The following is a 19781-nucleotide window of genomic DNA, read 5'->3' on the forward strand; positions in this document are numbered from 1 at the left end:
ATTGTGGGATGAAGTGGCCCGGACCAACTGTCACGACCGGTTTTCCAATAAAAAGGTTTATTGAGAAACCAATCTTTTGAGTCCAGTATGAGATAAAACCTCGTTACTGGTAGACAAATTCTTGATACAATAAGCCAGTAGCATAAAATATATTACAGGGTCGAGCTACGGTTGCTCAACCAAATTATTACAAGCACGCCAATAATTATACATAATGGCGGAAATGACACAGTGGTGTGGAGGCATACTACTGACTCGAGGATAGGGTGGTGGTGGAAAATCACAGTGGGGAGTGTGATACATGACTCTAAAACTGGCACCTCATCGAGCGTCGAGGCGAGGCTCGATGAATTTATTTGGTAGCGGAAGCGGATATAATACAGTGACCAAATCCAGGGTCGCACGATACTGACTGGGATTCCTCTTGGCATCGGACTCGCTATCAAATTCTTCATCCATGAGATCGCCTTCGTCAGCATCTGGCCAAATCAACAAGCCAGGTGAGTACTTTGAAAGTACTCGCAAGACAGTTCGGACGTAAGATATAACAAATGCATGCATGGCTGCGTCATGATTAATTTACCAATGCACATTTAAAATTTAGCAAAGCAAGGTAAGTAAAAAGGGAATCGGCGGTAGTCTGCCTGAAAACCCAAGAAAAAGAAATAATAGGAAACTGATCGGGTGTCTGAAGCGACACCTCGAAGGGTGAACAAATAAATAAAGATCATGCCGCAGTCGGGCGTCTAAGCGACACCACGTAAAGGGCTTAAACTAAAAATAAAAGACATGCGTGCCACAGTCGGACGTCGGGGTGACATCACAGAAAGGGCTTATATTGGAAGTAAATAACAGTACTGCCGCAGTCGGACGTCTGAGCGACATCGCAGAAAGGGCTTTTATTGAAAGTAAATAATAACAGTGCCACAGTCGGACGTCTGAGCGACATCGCAGAAAGGGCTTTCATTGAAAGTAAATAATAACACTGCCACAGTCGGACGTCTGAGCGACATCGCAGAAAGGGCTTTTATTGAAAGTAAATAATAACAATGCCACAGTCGGACGTCTGAGCGACATTGCAGAAAGGGCTTTTATTCACAAGTAAGTAATACTCATAATAAATATTCAATTCATGATAATAAACGGGTTAGTCCATCCATAGGAATAAACATTTAACCGGACTTAGCACTCATGTGATTCACCGGAGTCTCTGTCATCAAAACTGACATTTGTCAGGATAAGATATTACCGAACATGGACATGGAATAGATGATTCAAAGGAATATATGACTCTGCAGAGTTTGTACGAAAAAAATTTCCCACAGCCAACGGATTTCCGTAGTCACGAAGGACTAGTTCCGTTTACGGTATTTCGGAAGAAAACACAGCTAACCAGTACACACCCATCCTACCTCTCGATGCCAGGAATCACCCTAGACATCGTCCAAGAAAAACTTTTGAGACGGGGAGATCACAATCTCGAATAGCATGGGATCAAATTTATATACGCGCGCTCTAAGGGGTGCCCCCCTCTCGGTCCCAACCAGAAACACCCATGCCCCCTGACCGGATGACTGGCTTTAATCCAGGGCCATGGAACCATCATCACGGCCTCTCCTTTTGGTGTGTACCAGGAAAGCGGTTTGCAACTTACTAAGCCATATTCCTTGCGGAAAACATGTGGTAGTACAGGGAAGGAAAAATGGAAGGAACTGGACCGATACGGGTTGACACTGAAGTCATATAGCCTGGCATAAGACTGGCATGCTACAACACTGCCATCTTACCCATCCTCATGCCAACACATGGCCATGCATACTCACATCCATCCACTTATGGATTTTTGAAACTCACTTGCCTCATCGTTGCATGTAACATGCCATTCGTCGGTATGCTCATCAACATGCCATGAAACTACTTAATGCAACATGCCAAAACAATCATCATATCAAAAGTTCAAACATGCTTGCCTGGTTCAGAGTAGTCGGAGCCTAGCTCGGTGAAGTTCGCGGTCCCGTCACCTCCTTCGGTATCTATGGCATAAAGAAAATATACGCGCTATCGTGAATACCATGAGGTGCACAAAAATTTCTCAAATATTTTTCAAATAAATCTGATAAAAAACTAGACAAAATTTTAAGGAGGACAGAAAAAGAATCAATCAAAAATACTTTTCTGTCAAAAAGTTATAAGGGTTTTAGTCCAGGGACTCATCTGTAATGAAACAGAAAGTTCCCAGGGGCTAACTTATAAAAACAGAAAACGATTCGATAAAGAATACGCCGGCCCAGCGGGAAAACGCATTTGGCAGAAGCCGCTTTCAGAAAACGGTTCGTTTAGAAAGGACAGAGAGGTTGACAGGCGGGTCCCCCCGTCAGGTTTGAATTTTCAAAGAGAGGCGGCAGAGCTCGACGGTGCCCGAGAGCCGCGGTGGTCGCCGGCGGCGATCCACGGTGAGGCAGGGGGATCGGGTGGTACCTCTGTGTTCAGTGTGTCCTTCCACGTCGGTGGGTGGTGGTGGTGGTCGCCGGCGAGTACCACGTCGGCGGCGACACTGGCTCCGGCGGACGGCGATTCAGGTGGTTGTGGACCTCGTCGGAGAGAGCTGTGAAGATCAAATTGGAGTGGGGGTTAGACTCTTGGGTGCTCGAGGAGGCTACTGACGAGGTTTGAGCGTCGGGGATGGCCTCACCGGAGTGAATCGAGTTGGTGGCCGAGGCGGAACGAGGCGGCCGGAGTTGGGGGAGGAGACCTCCTCGAGGTCCTCCTAGTGGCCTGGCGGGGTGTCTGTGGGGTGTAGTGAGGGTGTGTGCTCGAGGGCGAGCTCGGGGTCCCCTTTTGTAGGTGATCCGAGGCGGTAGCCGTGAACGGGGTTCTCCGGCAATGGATTACGATGGCGCAGTGCTCGGTCGGGGAGTTTAGGAGGATGGGCATCAACGTGGAGGTCCACTGGTTCCACTCAGACGCTAAACGGACTTGGATTCGGAGCTTGGGGTGGGTTTCGACGGAACGGGGTGGTGCGGGTCTGTCGGCGGTAGAGAGCGTGCCCAGTGCTTGCCGGGCCACGGCGACGGTACAGCGGGGTGTGCTGGCGTGCATGAGGCCACGTGGAGCTACCAGGAGGATTGGGCGGCGCCGAGCGGCGTTGAGCCGCCGTTCTGCTCCCTGTCGGCCGCTACGGTGGTTCGGCCGCCGCAAGACACGCCGGCGCAGGCGGGCCAGGGTGCCACCGACGCCAAGAAGGCGCCAAGCGCACGTGTGGAGCTCCGGACAAGTAGGCCAGGCGGCGAGCAACGTGCCAAGGGCACTGTGGCCGCGTGACCAAAATCTGACGAAGAGAAACGACACTGAACCCTGAAGTTTCTCTGAATTTTCTGAATGTGCAAACGAACAGTGCAGCTCAGGTGTTTGACAGAATGTTTTTGGTATGAGGGAGGCTCTGCTTGAGCTGATTTTTTGTGGAGTGGCCTCTCATTTCACCAGGAGACTGCCTGAATTTTGGTGGAATTTTTGGAGAAGTGTAGATATGAATTTCACCAAATTTGACAAATCTGGTCCAAACTTGCAGAGAGTAAAATTTGAAAAATTTGAAAAGAAGAAGAGTGGATCAAGATGGTTCTAGGTTGTGGGTACTAAGGACTATCCAGGGGAGTTGGTTTGGGATAAAAACTCAAAGGCAATGAGGTACTTGCTTTGAAAATCACTCAGGCTCAAAATAATTGGCAGAAATGATTTGAGAGATAAAAATAATTGAAATAAAATCCAAAACTTGTTTGGACTTGTTGAGACAGAGAATTTAGATTATTCAAAGGTGGAGGGAGGGATTTTGAGAAGATTTACTATAAGAGACATGGTAAAACCATGGGTGGTTTCCAAGATCAGAAAAACCTCAAAATTCACAGAGTTCTTTTTATAAGAAAAAGAATAATTTCCAAAAATATACTTTGAGAAGGGAACCATCAGAGAAAGAGTTTTAAATGATCAAACACCATAGTTTGAAGAAGATACAAAAATAAAAGTCCTTGCCAAAGAAGTTTTTAAGAGGAAGGTTTTCTGGAAAAAATTTAAATGGCCTCTTTTCAAAAACCAACAAAGTTTTTGCTGAAAACCAAATAAAATTTTTGGAGTGTCACACCAACCTTACACATCCACGCAAATGAGACCGGTTCCACCGACAAACATGCAACTAGTTTTGCATAAAGGTGGCAGGCGGGTGTCTGTTTCTCCTACTTTTGTTGAATCAAATTTGACTGCGGCCAGTGCTTGAAGAAGGTTAAAACAGCAAACTTAATGAAACACCGGTGTGGTTTTATGCATAGGTAAGAACGATTCTTGCTAGAATCCCATAGCATACACGTAAACTTACAACAACAAATTAGAGGACGTCTAACTTGTTTTTGCATGGCATGTTGTGATGTGATATGGTCAAGACATGATGTGATAAATGTTATTGTATGAGATGATCAAGTTTTGTAAGATATCTGACAACCAGCAGGAGCCTTATGGTTGTCTCTTTATTGTATAAAATGCAAACGCCATGTAATTGCTTTACATTATCACTATGCGTTAGCGATAGTTGTAGAAGCAATAGTGACGATGGAGATCATGATGATGGAGATCAAGGTGTCGAGCCAGTGACGATGGAGATCATGATGATGCTTTGGAGATGGAGATCAAAAGCACAAGATGATAATGGCCATATCATGTCACAAATTTTGATTACATGTGATGTTTATCCTTTATGCATCTTATTTTGCTTAGAACGGCGGTAGCATTATAAGATGATCCCATCACTAAAAATTTCAAGGTAAAAGTGTTATCCCTGAGTATGCATTGTTGCTACAGTTCATCGTGTTGAGACAGCGCGTGATGATCGGGTGTGATAGACTCTACGTTCACATACAATGGGTGCAAGACAGTTTTGCACATGCGGAATACTTGGGTTAAACTTGACGAGCCTAGTATGTACAGACATGGCCTCGGAACATAGGAGACCGAAAGGTCGAACGTGAATCATATAGTAGATATGATCAACATAGCGATGTTCACCATTGATGACTACCCCATCTGACGTGATGATCGGAAATGGGTTAGTTTATTGGATCACGTATCACTTAGATGACTTGAGGGATGTCTATTTAAGTTGGAGTTGTGACACCCCAAAAGTTTGACCTTGTTTTATTAACTAAAATTCTGCCAGGAAATTCAAACTTTCATTTTCTTGATTTTCCATTGATTTCAGAACCATTCTTCCTTGGTTATTATGGAGTTTTACACCAAGTGACAACCTTTCAAATATATTATCGGACTTGTTTACCCTCTCAAGAAAGCATTCCTATTATCAGTGGAATTTGTTTGCACAAGCATTTCTCTCTGAACTTTATTCCTAAAAATGATTTTTCATTAGTTTTGGAGCTCTCTTTGAACTACAACCACTTGATAAATTTATTTCAAATTTTCACCAAAATTTGGAGATGTCATGTGATGTTTTTAAATCACTTTTATGCAAAAATATATTCCATTCATTTAATATTTTGAGCTCTACACCAATTTTTCAAATTTGGTCCAGTGGGCAATTTTGCACTACAACCCATTTAAATATTCCTTTCTAGCTTCCACCAAAATGATGGGATGTTAATAGGAGTATATTATGCAACTTTATGCAAAAGCCCTTTTAGGTTCTTTGAAAAAATTGAGTGAATCAACCTCTTTTTCATTCTGATCCATCTTTGTGGTTTGTACTGCAACCCCTTTTTATCTTGTTCTTTTACCCATGATTCCTTTTCCTACTTATAGCCCATCCTGCTAAACCCTTAAGTCCACGAGAGTGGACTCATTGGAGGATTTTATGTTCATGCAATGGTGCCTTTCCCTTTCTGTCCAAAATCAATTTCCTCACAAACTTGAACTGACAAGTTTCTGCTTTTGACAAACTAACCTCACCACTCTTGTCGGAGTAAATAGCCATGGGTAGCCTAGCCGGCTTCCCCTGGCCCTTCTGAAAAAATTACGAGCCCGTCCGGCTCTCAAGAATCCAAGACATGGAGCCGCCTTCCCCTTGCTGGCTGCCACCCAGGCCGGCTTTCGGAAGGCAGTCCGACTTTAGCCCTCATGAGGAAAGCCATGGGAGGGCCAACTATGAGAAGCCGGCCGTGAGGAGGCCGACTCCAAGAAGCCGGCTCCCGTAAACGGTCGAGACCGTACCCTCAAAGTTTGCATCCACCTAGCGGCAACGAGACGGGGCGTGGCTATAGTAAAGCCTGCCACCCCCAAATCCCGGAGCATGACCGGCACAGTGCGCCGTACGGGTGACCATGACCCGTCCGGCGCAGCACTATTGCCATGCTGACCCTGATGTCATCCACGACGGCCTGCCAGTATGGCCCACGGGCGGCGGGTCGCTTCGGGCAGAGAGATACCCGAAGGCGGCCACGCCTACCCCAGTCGGCCCAAGACAGAGCCGGCTCCCCGCAGCCGGCTTGCCGCCTCCCTCGAAGGAGATGCCCCATTAAGAAGACAAGACGCGGTGAGGCTACAGTGATCGCCCGCCGGGCGGCGGCACTGTAGCCACGCTTACCTCGACGAAGCCCTCGTCATCAGGTTGAGGCAACAGTAACCAGCCATCGACAAGACCCTTGGCAGTGGGGCCTGCCTGTTGCCAAGGAGTTGGTAGCCGGCGGGACCCACCAGCCGGCTGGCCCCAGCATTCAGCGCAGAAGCCGGCGAGCGCAGTCACAGACGGCTGGGCCCCGTGCCCAGTCGGATTACCATTGTACCCCCGGGGGGTAGGCCTATATTAACCCCCCGGGGCACCCATGCAAAGGGTTCGACCCCCTGCTAGTTCTAGACACCACACAAGGAGAAGAAGCAAGCTAGCCGTGCCCTTCTTCCTCCTCCCACCGAACAGCTCAAGGAGCATTGTGTAGCTACTTGTCCATCTAGTGATCATGCGGAGACCCCGCAGAGCAGCAGTAGGGGTGTTATCTCCGGAGAGCCCCGAAGCTGGGTAAGATTCGCCAGCGTGCATGTCTTCGCCTCATCCCGTTTCCAGGCACCAGCGACGTCTTACTGGCTCCCACAATGATAAGCCAACCATTGGCATATGTCGCACCTACCACCCGACATTTGGCGCCCACCGTGGGGCCAGGTGCACCGTCGTCCGGAGACCTGTTCTGGACAGGAACCCTCTTCCTCCCCAGCGAGCGTAGCCAGCCCGGCACGCCCGATGGCGCTTGCCACGATGCGCTGCAAGGTGTCACCAGCATCTGCGCGGCGAGCAGCCTCGCCAACCTCCACAACGAAACCCTCATCTCCGACGAGCTCGCCTCCGATGCGGGCGCCGACCACCTCGCCAACCTCCTCGGCCAGCTCCATGTCTCCAGCGAGCCCGCTGTGCATCTGGAGTCGGTTGGCTCCACCGAGCCGATGCCTGTCGACTCCGACACGGCCTCCTTCGACACCTTCCCCACCAACATCGCGATCTACAATGACCCGCTTCCTCGGACCGACGGCCGCGATATTGTCACCACCGAAGTGATGGTCATCGGCCACGGCATCCCGGCCAATGAAAGCGCCCACGATGCCCCACACGTGGCGGCCCACGACTTGTCCACCCCCCCTCCCGGCTGATGCCCACGACGAAGCACTGGAGGCTCGCCGCCTCGCCCTCCTCGTGGAAGGCCGGAAATTGGTTTCCATGAGACGCCTCGCTGAGGCCCACCAGCGCAAAGCTGACCGCGCTGCCTTCGGCACACCGGCACCGGGCGGGCCGAGCCGGGCCGGCATTGTCAAGCAACGCGGCGCCGTCATCGCCGATACATTAGGAGTCGACCGCCCAGTCTACGCCACTCCACTCGAGAACCTGCGCGCCGCCCAGGCGGCCGTAGACGAGCTGGACGGACTGGGGGCCGAAGAACTCCCCCACATGGCCCGACGCATCCAGCAGCTGATCGATGCAGCCGCGCAGCGGCACGAAGCCGACGCCCGCGCGGAAAGCCCTCCCCCGCGCCGAGATCACGGCGCGACGTCCCCGACGCCGACTGCGGGCAGAGACCGCGCGCGACGCGAGAAAGAGCCTCCCGCCAGCCGAAGCCAAACCCGAATCTCCATCGAGCGAGACGCGGACGGCCATCCCCGAGCCATGGAATGGCGGGGTAACCCGCCTCCGCCTCGACCCCGTGGAGAGAGATATCCCACCCCGCCGCCAGTGGCGCACCCGACTCTCAGCGGCCGACTAGGTCGCCGCGAAGGAGTCGGCGAGAACGACGCCCGCCATCGGATCGACCGCCTGGCGCGATCCCTGGCGATGGAAGAAGAAGACGATGTAGGTCCGCCTTGCTTCGGCCCCCACATCCACGACGAGACCTTCCCCAAAGGGTTCTCACACCAAAGAGACACGCCCAAGTACAACGGCTCCATGAAGTCGGAAGATTGGTTGATCGACTACTCCACGGCGGTCAGCATAGCCAACGGCAACCGGCGCGTTGCCGGGAAGTACGTGCCCCTCGTGCTGCAAGGCATGGCGCGGACCTGGCTCAACAGCCTCAAACCGCGCAGCATCAACAGCTGGCTAGATTTCACCGAAGCTTTCATCCGCAACTTCACCAGCACCTACAAGCAGGCTCCCAAGCCCAGACAGCTCTCCTTGTGCGTACAAGGCCCCGCCGAGTCCACTCGCGACTACCTCACGCGTTGGCCCGAGCTCCGCAACTCTTGCGAAGGGGTGCACGAGGTGCAAGCCATAGAATACTTCACAGCCGGATGCCGAGAAGGCACCCTCCTCAAGCACAAGCTCCTCTGCGACGAGCCGACTACCCTCGACGAGCTTCTGGACATAGCGGACAAGTACGCCACCGCCGACTCCTCGATGAAGACCGAACTTCGGGTAGACGCGTCCGAAAAAGTACTCAACCCGTGCATGCACTCACATACACAGCCAGGGCGGTTCGCGCGCAAGGGTTGGACTCGTGCCGCGCCTGTGTAAAGTTTTGTTTAACTGATTTCTTTGCTCTGCCAACTGACAGGTGGGACACAGAAACCAGGTGACAATTTAACCAGTCAACAAAGTTCCACGTCGACTATGTGGCCGGTCAGTAGGGTGCAATACGGTGCTCTGTGATGAGCTAGTGATCGCATAATCGCCGCAAAACTATATATAGTGACCGTAAAGAGCATACTATTACATACGTTAACCGCCAGTGTATTTTTCTCGTTTCAAATTAATCCATATTAATCGGAAAGGACGCAGTATGGACTACTACTACTAGTACTAGTACTGCTTTGATGTGTCCCGTCAACTCGTCGAACGAGGAGAATCTTGCTTACTACGTCTCTCCCTCACCCACACGCGCGGTGGTTCGCAGGACGAGGAGAGGGTTTTGACTACAGTGCCCTCTCCCTCTCCCCCACCCTCGTGGTGGACGTGCAGCAGTTCAATCGGTGTCAGATTGCCAGAAGCATATTGTATTGTAGTATCATCATTGTTGGACCTTCTGAAGAGGCGAAGAGCCAAGTGCAAGGATCACACGAGTACGAACTATTGAACCTCCCGAAGAGGCAAAGAGCCAAGTGCAAGGTTTTATAGGAGTTTTCGTCCTAGTAGGAGTGTACTAGTACAACTATAGCGAACGATGCTACTGTATGATGCCGCCATATCACGTATATCCAAAGCTGTGCCACCTTTTTTTCTCAAAGAGCGTGTTGGAGCCCGTGCAACAACCACACAAGTTACACGTACACATAACACATTTACTAGTAATAAATTCTAAAGGACAAATGCTAGTATGCCACACAAGTTCATCTCCAACTCATGTGATAAATTTGTGCACGACTGGTCTACATATATTCACAGCGCTACAGTTCACAATTACCGTACTCCACTTACACGTTATAGATGGGCTACATGTCCTCCTACAGGATCCAGTCCCAGGTGTTCTTCATGGATGGCACGATCCATAGCAGTGGGCAACGGGAATCATTGTCGCAGCTTTCTAGTCCGGTTCCACATGATGGAGACTCATCCAAGCTGAAGCGACATAAATTAGGGATAGTGTGTCCCAGCATGTCGTTCATCCGGCGGTGCGCACTGAAGACACAACCATGCTTCATGAACAGCAGGCCTTCCGTGTCGTGCACTGAAGGTGGCATCCGCTTCACAATGGGGTAGCTGTCCCCGATGAAAAGCGAGTACTCTCGAAGAGTGTTCCTCGGCACCTACGTAGCATCATGGGGGTCGAACTCGGCGTCGTTCATCTGGTACACGCGGCATCCCAGATCTGGACACATGGTAACGTACATAGTCAAGGTCCATGCATAATAATGTTGTGCTCAAATGTGGCGGTCAGTAATACTGTGCAGCAAATCGTACTACTCCGGTATAGAGGAAGTAAAATAACCGGCTTATTATATATAGCCACTCTTGGCTGCATGGATGAGATAGTAAGACATGGAAAAACAAAAATGGTGGCAGCTAGTGGGTTCAATTCTTCAAGGGCCTAGCTAGCTATACGGGTCCTCCAAGGTAAAAACTACTCCTACTAGTACTACAAAGTATACTACTAGTACAATAATGAAAGAGAAGGCGAGAGGGTTAAAAAATGGAATACCTGGGTAGATGGTGACGGTCCGATCGTGGTAGATTATGTGACCATGTTGCACATCAGTGGTACCATGGGTAACGACCGATAAGATAGTTGATCCCAATATACCAAAGTCAGCTACAAGGTTCAAGGTTAGACCGAATCATGGATGCAAATGCACATCCAGGATCGGCGATCTTATTTTGATCAGGGGATGACTGGTCCCTGCAAAATAATGAAGTACCGTTAGGGATGCAAATGATGGTTTGTGCATTCCGTTTGTAATCTCCCGTACCTTAGGATGTCAACCAGATGAAACAAGTCCCCTGGCTTGTCACTGTGAAGATGCGGCCTAGATGGCACACGGCGTGTTCGAACGTGTAGGGGTACAAATCTGCCGCGGCCAACATGCGCCAGCCTCTGCCGTTACTGCCTCCAACATTGATGGCAATCCTTATGTCGAACACCGCGATGAGATAGTAATCCTCGTAGCCGTGTCGCTTTGTCGGCGGGTCCGCAATTGCTATCTTCTTCAATCTCATGTAGGCATCATCATACGTATTCTTGCCCAGCAAGTCCGAAAGGCCGATCCCAATGATGGAGAAGGGGTCTACCAGAACGGCCGCACTACTGTGGATGTTGTGCAAAATGATGGTGGTATCCGGCCGGAGGTATGCAAGCCAATCTTCATTGGCACCGACCCAGACCTATATATAAGACGGTGGGCAGCGGAGAAATTATGGGATGGAAATGGAATAACTATGTACTGGTACATGATCAATCTCCATTACTGACCTGTTGATCGGACAAAATCCGACTACCTCTCAATGTCGGCAACTCTAGCGGAGTCAACATGCAACCATGGCCAGGGAGCGGTGGACTGTTCGAAGGATTGTCCCATAGAAGAACCTTCTCCTCGAGGATGCATGGAAGACCAACAAGCATGGCATGTTTAAGCAGCGTCTTGAAAAAGTTGGTGCAGGAAGCACCGAGTCTTGCAGCGGTGAGGACGTCGGAGGGGCGTGCGATTTCTCCCACAGGATCGTCGTCCAAGGTCTCCCAGCCCCGACGATATGGACTTTTTTTGCGTGCAAAACAAACAAATTGTCGGCCATGATATCATAGACGGCCGTACGAGAGCAGAATACTTATAATTTTAGGCGCCAAAAGCATTCAAATTTCCCGCTCACATCGAAATATCATGCGCCCGAAAGTTTAGCCCTGCGATATTCCTGTTTTACCCCTGCCACATGAACGGAAAAGGGCTGCTTTGGTAACTCCATTGTTTTCCCCTCTTTACCCCCAACATTCTTCCCCAGAGCCCCTCCCCTCCCCCTCCCCGACCCCCCCAACCACGGCAAGCCACCGAATCTAGTCCTCCATCGCAGCGGTGGACCTCACACCCCGCCGGATCTACCTTCCGCATCTTGGAACCCCAAACTGCCAACTCACCAATTCACCGGAGCTGCTTCAGCGACTGGCTTGTCCACCGCTCCAGATCTCCTTGACCACCATCATGGTCCACCGCACCGGATCTGCCTAACCGGCGCCCTCGTCCACCACAGCGTAGGCCCTTCAGTGACTCCCTCGTCCGCCACTTCGCTGGCCCTTCATACAAGCCCTCGTCCGCCGCAACAGATCCGCCTCACCGAAAGCACTGTACAACGCGCCCGCCGAAGCCTTCGTCCACTGCACCGGACCCGCTCCACGGACGCCATATTCAACACCACCGGTCCTGCTTTACCGATGCCGCAGCCTCATCAGGTTATTTCGATTTGTACTCCTTCGGTTTTTCTCGTTATCGTGCAACTGTTCACTTACCACAGATGAGCTTTCTTGTATGTCGACAGGCACCGGAACCGTAGCATCGGAGCCACTTCAGCGACGGCGACAGCCGGCCCAAACTCAACCGCAACACGAGCACCATCGACGATCCTTAGCTATCAAGTATGACAACGATACCCATACGCCGCCGAGAATCAGGTACTATTATCCAACGGCCGGCGCCTACGTTCACTTTCCTAGCATAAGCACCACACCTTTGAATTTCTTCAGTGCATCATTCAGTTTTTCATGAGGCGCGTTATTCTGCTTGCACCTGTAGGGCCATACTTCTCGCAGTGAACATGTTACATGTGCTAAATTAAATACCAGTGCACATATAGTTAATATGCTTTAGGTTTGTTCTGATGCCACCTGTTGGTTCCATCGGACTGCTTAATGTTCTCTATGCTTAATTACACATCAGCAAACTAGCATGGTTCCGCTGCTTTTTGTTCGTTTTACCCTACATTTTCTGATGCCAGCTATTACATCACTGCTCCGAGCCTCTGTTCACTACTTGTTTGTGTGTTCTTGATCTTCCCAAGTTGCATGACCAATTTGATGCTTCTATTAATTATGGAGCTGCCAACCCCATCAGGCAAAATATTTGTTCTTTTGGGACTGGCACCTCGAACAAGCATAAGAATAGAGGGAAGCAGATATACTCCCTCCGATTCTATTTACTCTGCGCATAACTCTTGACCCGCATACCAAGGAGGGCACTGGTTTAATTTTTCTGGACTAATTTGCCAATCAATTAGGGTAGACGCGGATGGGGCGGGGCACAAAAGGAAACCTGTGCTAGGAATCGGCAACGCGCAGACTAATATGAGAAAACTAAGAAAAAGTTATACGCAAAGTAAAAAAGAATCGGAGGGAGTATTGTCGTGTATGCACACACCCTTCTTTCATTAGTTTAGATGAACCATTGATGATCAATTCGGACCAGTGCATGCAATTAAAATTAATTTTACCTAAATAGATGGTGCAAAATAAACTACAACAACTAGATTTGCAACCACGGGATGCTGACGATATCTTCAAAGAACATTGCGACATCAGCTAGGCTTCACAGCAACATATGGTAAGCCAGTGTGTTTTAGTACATGTGATATGTAATGCGAGTGGGCTGCTTTCTTGGCTTGTGCCCTCAACGTGTAATCCTACCGAATTACACATAGTTCAGTTGTCTGCTTTGCTGTATTGCTTGATTCGAATGCTTATTTGTTGTTATGCTATACCTGAGTTGGCCAATATGTTAGCAGTGCCTGCTGTACTATCGTAAAGAAATGCATGCCTATTTCATTTGAGTCCTTAACTTTTCCTCTCAACTTCATCACAAGACTATCTTCGTAGTTTATATGAGGCCACACTGTTAAGTTCTTTCTCAGATTATTTCAACTGCTTAGATGCCTTGGCAACTTAAATATAGCGGTTGTACACTCCCTTTCAACTAGGGATGTCAACTGGGTCCGGTTTAATCCCGATTAAAGTCCACTAGTGGTGTGATAGTTCAAAAGAGTTTTTGTTTTTTTGAGGAAAATGAACTAGGGAGGTAGCAAAAACTAACTAGATGGGACTGGCGGATTTCGTTTATTTGCCACTTACATGCCTAGTTTCATCTTACCATTTTAATTTCTTTTCGGCTGATGCTGCTTCGAACCATTTAAATATAGTTTGCCATGCTCGGCAATAATTCGTCCGTCGTTTACCATGTAAGCTTACTGCCTGGATCATACGATAACTATCTCTTACTGATGTCCAGCGGAAACCTTTCAGGATGCCGTTCACACTAGGACACAATGTACAACCCCAGAATCTATTTGTGGGAGTAGTGCGCCATCAATGTTACCAGATGGTAGCAGTTCAGAGGCAACACTGACGAAGAGCAGTCTGAGCACAAATATTATAGTGCTTGAGGCTCTACTAGAGGCAGAAGGAGATGGTGTGGCTGCCATGAATGAGGTAATATTTATCTTGAGGCTGGAAATTACGGAATTAGCGGCACGCATTATGAAAGCAACCCAAGAATTGGAGGAAGTAAGAATGTTCCATTTGAAGACGGAGGAGGTCCTGCTGTTTCTGCTATCTGAAGCCCAAGATAATCCCGGTTCTTCTTTAGATACTAGTTGAAATTTTCATTAGGTTATTGTACTTGCATGTTGTGTCATGTCTCTGAATGGATTATGTTGCAAGACCCCCTATGTTGTCCATGTGTTGTAATGATCCGAATTTTTTAGGCGAGGTAATCCTTAGAACTTGTATGATTGACATAAGGTGAACTGTTTGTCGTGTGAGCATACTGTATTGGATGAAATAACTGTTTGACTCAGAGTGTATCCAACCTACTGAATTCGAATATCACGACATTTCTAAATCATAATCATATATGAAAGTGGAATAAATCTTTGTTGTGGTTTTGAAGAAATAAATAACAAAACATATAATTATCTTTGGATACTCGTAATCGAATACAAATTGGATTTGAATTTAGTTTGTCAGGTCCCAGGGCAAACGTGAATGCTAATTCTCCCAAGTTTTGAACGAAGCGGCTAAACACCCACTATAATTTGTGGGCTACTCGAAGCAAGTGTTTGCGAGATGGAAATTACTGTCTACCCCTGACACTTGACATCCTTATCGACAGGATTTACACTGCTGTCGATAGGGGTAGACTAGTAACTTCAGTCAGACGTGACACGACGGCCTCTAAGTCCATTCAGACACGGTGGGCGCCAAACGTGGGCGCCAAACACATTTCGTTCAAGCTCGTCCAAAAGACATGTGTCTCTTCCTCCATTTCCCCATTCATACACGGTGGGCGGCAAAACAAACTCTCCTCGTCCGAAATCGATGTAGGCTGATATTTTAAATAGGGGCAGATGTGTAACTTCCATCAGACGTGACACAACCGCCCTATCTGTCAGCCCCGTTCATACACCGTGGGCGACAACCGTGGGCGGCAAGACACCCTCTCCTCGCCCGAAATCGATGTAGGCTAATATTTTAAATAGGGGTAGATGTGTAACTTCCATCAGACGTGACACAACTGCCCTACCTGTCAGCCCCGTTCATACACCGTGGGCACCAACCGTGGGCGGCAAAACACCCTCTCCTCGCCCGAAATAGTTACCGGCAAATACTTGGGAGATGCGAGATTACCGTCCTATCCCCAACCGACGCGATGTATGAAATTTTAAACGGGGGATAAGTTCTTAACTTTCCCCCATTTCAGAGAAGCGTGTCCCAAAGTTTGAGATCCTCCCCCTCCCCTCCATTTCCCCATTCATACACCGTCGGTGGCACGACACCTCCGCACTGCGGCCAGCCTCCTCCGTCCATCACCCCATCCTCCACCTTGTCGGAGCCACTACCCCTACCCCGTCGTCCACTGCAAGATATGGACGTCTCTCATCCACGGCGCTGGACCAGCATCCTTTCACCGCCTCCTCTCGCTTCATCGGCGCCGTCGTCCACCTTGTCGTTGCCGCTCCTACGACTGCCTCGTCCACGGCAACAGGATATATCCCCCGACCGACCGTCTGCTGTCTAAAGTCTTCTTCCCCGTCGCCGACAGCCATCGCACCCGCAGCACCCTCAACGTATCACCATAGGCCTACACGGCGTCGCAAGAGTGGTGGTACTCTTCCATATGTGCTTAAGTTATTTATCTCACCCGGAAAATAGATCGTAATTTGTTTACTGTACTTTTCTTGTCCGTAACAAATCTTAGTGGCTAGTTGAAAGCAAACATTGGTTGCGAAGTAGCTTTGTCCGGTTTGCACCTTTAGATCCGCCATGGCATGGACACTATACTCGTAAAGCTTATTGTTTCCCCCCTTTATATTCACTACCATCATCGTAGGTGCTTCGTGTCATGCTAGCACTGCTCCTCAAGACCTCAACCCAAAGCTTACGTGTTGAAATACGAATCTGATATGATGCTCATATCACTAAAACAGAGAACGTCTAATTGGTCACCTAATGTTCCTATATTCGTTTCGAAAAGCATGTGCGCCACCCACTGGTCCAGCTAGTTCCACTTTCCTGATTTTTTCTCTCGATTCTTAGGGTTTTCCCCTTTTATCTACTCTACTATTATCTGTGTAGGTGCTTTCTGTCGTACTAGCATTACTCCACCCTTCAAGCTAAACAACACAACACTCAGAATTCGAAAGCTTAGTTGTTCAAATATGATTGTGATATGATAATGATATTAGTTAACCGACATATTTAATTGGTTAGCTAAAGGTCCGACTCGAGTTTCCAAATGCATGTCGCGACATATAGAGAGACAACGTAATTGCATTTCTTTGCCACTTGTTGACCGTACTTTCTTGTCCATACCAAATCTTAGTTGTTATTTCAAAGAAAACATCGGTTGCTAACTACCCTTTGCGTGGTTTGCAGCTTCAGATCTGCCATCCCACTGCCACGGTCAACACTGTACTCATCATGCTTATGTTTTCCCCATTTTATGATGACCACAATCAGCCTACGTGGTTCATGTCGTAATAGCACTGCTCCACCCATCGAGCTAAACAAGCTTAGTTGTACAAATTCATATCTGATATTATTGCTGATATTAGTAAAACTGAGAGATGTTTAATTGGTTCGCTAAATGTTCCTACTTTAGTTTCGAAATGCACGTGAGCCACATATGGAGAGACCAGAAAGAATAGTATTTCTCTGTGCGCTCTGGTTCATCATGGGTGGCCAACCGACATTGTATTAAAAGACTTGTAATATCTTCAATCTTCTTGCTCTTCTGCTCTTCTTTAAGATGATATTGTTCTCTTGTGGTCGACTGGTCAAGTCGAGTTGTTCTCCCTTAGTATATTTTGAATCTGTCAGGTCAGGTCGACTTGTTCTTCTTTACTATATGTTGAAGCTATCATCTGCGAAGTGTCATCACTTCTGGAGCTCTCGTATTTTGAGTAGTAGGCCACATTATATTAATGCACACAACAAATTACAGCATGCATGGCATCTTTTAAAAGAATTGCAGAGATAGGAAAAAGGGGTTTACAGGGAGGCAGTATTGGATTAGAATCACTTCTGCATTACAAAGAAAATCTCACTCGTTTTTATGTTTTCATGCATGTTAGATATTGAACATTATCAAAATGAATATGAGAATGGGCGCACGAGAGGAATATTGCGGAATGATCCACTGCCTAACAAACTTGGCATGGTGGAGGATGGTCTATCTTATTCACCCATCAAGGTGCTTGCTCTAACTTTGCAAAGTTGTATTGGTCGCACATATTTTGCTTCTGGCCTCTTGCATTACTTCTACTTTGTTACACCATCTGCTTAGTTTAAGCATCATATATGAGTATATGCCATACCTATCCATTTTCTGTACCTATTCCATGTGTCGTCACACTATGTTTTTCCAGTCAAATGTTGTTCTTTCGTAATAGGTGTCCAAAAGGAAGCGGGTGAGTGCAGGTCGTCAAGGAGTACAAACTAGGTATTTGGAAAAGGTAGTGATACATGTTAAATCAGATAGATCAGCAGCCACAGAAAACACAGGCCCAACTATACCACACTTTACCCCTACTCCAGTGGCCAAACCCCTAATAGAACTGCTGGGAACCCAGCGTCAGGTACTGTCTATGATATCAATTCAAAATTTGAACTCCTAAATTTCTGCTTGTGGCTTACCTTCTCTCTTGTATGAAAACTAATTTCAGATGAATCTCCTTGCTCAAAGGATCATACGATCTCAAAACAATAATGGGCTCTGCATTGCTCTTGTCAGTACCTCTCTCCCTTAAGCCTTGTAACGATGTACTTAATTAATTGCTATTTGATTATGTATCATCAGTCTGCACCTGAGCTTCATTATCCTCTGTTTCTTCCAATATTATTTGATCTATATTTACTCTTTGCAAAATGTAGAATAATGGCAACGCTTATAAAGAATTTTCTTTGGGGAATTTATTGAATTATCCTTCCATCAAGATGGAGAAGGGCTTTGTCCAGCCCGTGTTAACATGTAATGTAAGTTCATCCTTCTCAAGCCTTCAAACTTTGTTCTAGTATAGATTTGGATAGGCATCATTTCCTCCACTGTTGTTTGCTTTGCTGTTTACATCTGATTGGATGTTTGCAACAACCACCAGTTTCAAATTGTAGTTGTAAAAACATGTTCCTTATGCAGAACAGATCCATTTATTTGGTTATATAATTGTGAAACCTATTACGTGTCTCCTTGTTTCTCTTTCAGACTCGTATCTCGTACGCCAGGCAGAACTTTAGGGAAGATAGTGAGCCAAACCATCTTCAGGACAGCGAGATGACCCCAAGGTCCTGTCTTGATGAAGACAGTGAGTTGAAGCTACTCACCAGCAGGTGTTAGACAACCTCTATGCAGTCGCTGCCTCAATCAGTTCGACTTATTCAGTCTCCACTTAAAGCAGAAAGGCTTGCTTCAGCTCAGCTCCGACTTGAAGTCAAAGGTGCAATGAAGATGTCAGAGGACTGCCGTGCGCACCATCATGCCTTAAATCTAGTGTTGATGCATCTATCGTTGACACAACTGAGGTCTACTCAGCTTCTTCAGCTGTTTGGGGGGGGGGGCAACCTGGCCAGGCCTAGTGCCTTCTGAAGTGCTCTCATTTTTGTATATTCTTTTGTCAGCGCGTATATTTGCACTGGTGGTGAACTTTGATGCCCAGTGGATGTAATATGTGTGATAGCCGTGATAGCCTAGCGTAAGTTGCTTGCTTATTTATTTCCTTGTCTTGTTTAATTGTTTGCTTCTAGTCATTGCAGTTCTTTTTCCGCGGTTTGCTAGTGGCTGCAATAACCTATTTTTTAAAACTAGGCCACAATAACCATGGGCTAATATTTACTGTAGTGACACTGGGCCTCCTACGGGCCATAGAAACAATGGGCCTTCTCTGGGCCATAGAAACAGTGGGCCTTCTACGGGCCGTAGAAACAATGGTTCTTCTACGGGCCGTATCATCAATGGGCCTTATACGGGCAGTATGATCGATGGCGAAACATGGTCCAATAACAGGCCGCATTATAGCCGTAAACGGGCTAGAGTTGGAATCGTCCGTTCATGGGCCGACCATAACGGGCCATCGTTAATAGGCCGTATTTGATGACGCTATGAAAACGGCCCAACGTATTAACGGACCACAAAGGGGCCGACTGTAACCACGGGCTGAATTTGGCCCACAAGCAAAAAATGATAGTTACGGGCCATAAGTAAACGAATGCTAGAAATGAGCCCAAGAATAAATGGGCTCTAAGAAGGCCGAAAGATAACATGGGCTAGAAACGGCCCAACAGAATAGCGGGCCGTTAATGGGTATAAAGTGATACATTGTTCATTACGGGCCAGTTTCACCACGGGCCATT

This window comes from Triticum urartu, chromosome 2A, assembly GCF_056163025.1.
Source record: "Triticum urartu cultivar PI428250 chromosome 2A, HENAU_Tu73, whole genome shotgun sequence".
NCBI classification, from domain to species: domain Eukaryota; kingdom Viridiplantae; phylum Streptophyta; class Magnoliopsida; order Poales; family Poaceae; genus Triticum; species Triticum urartu.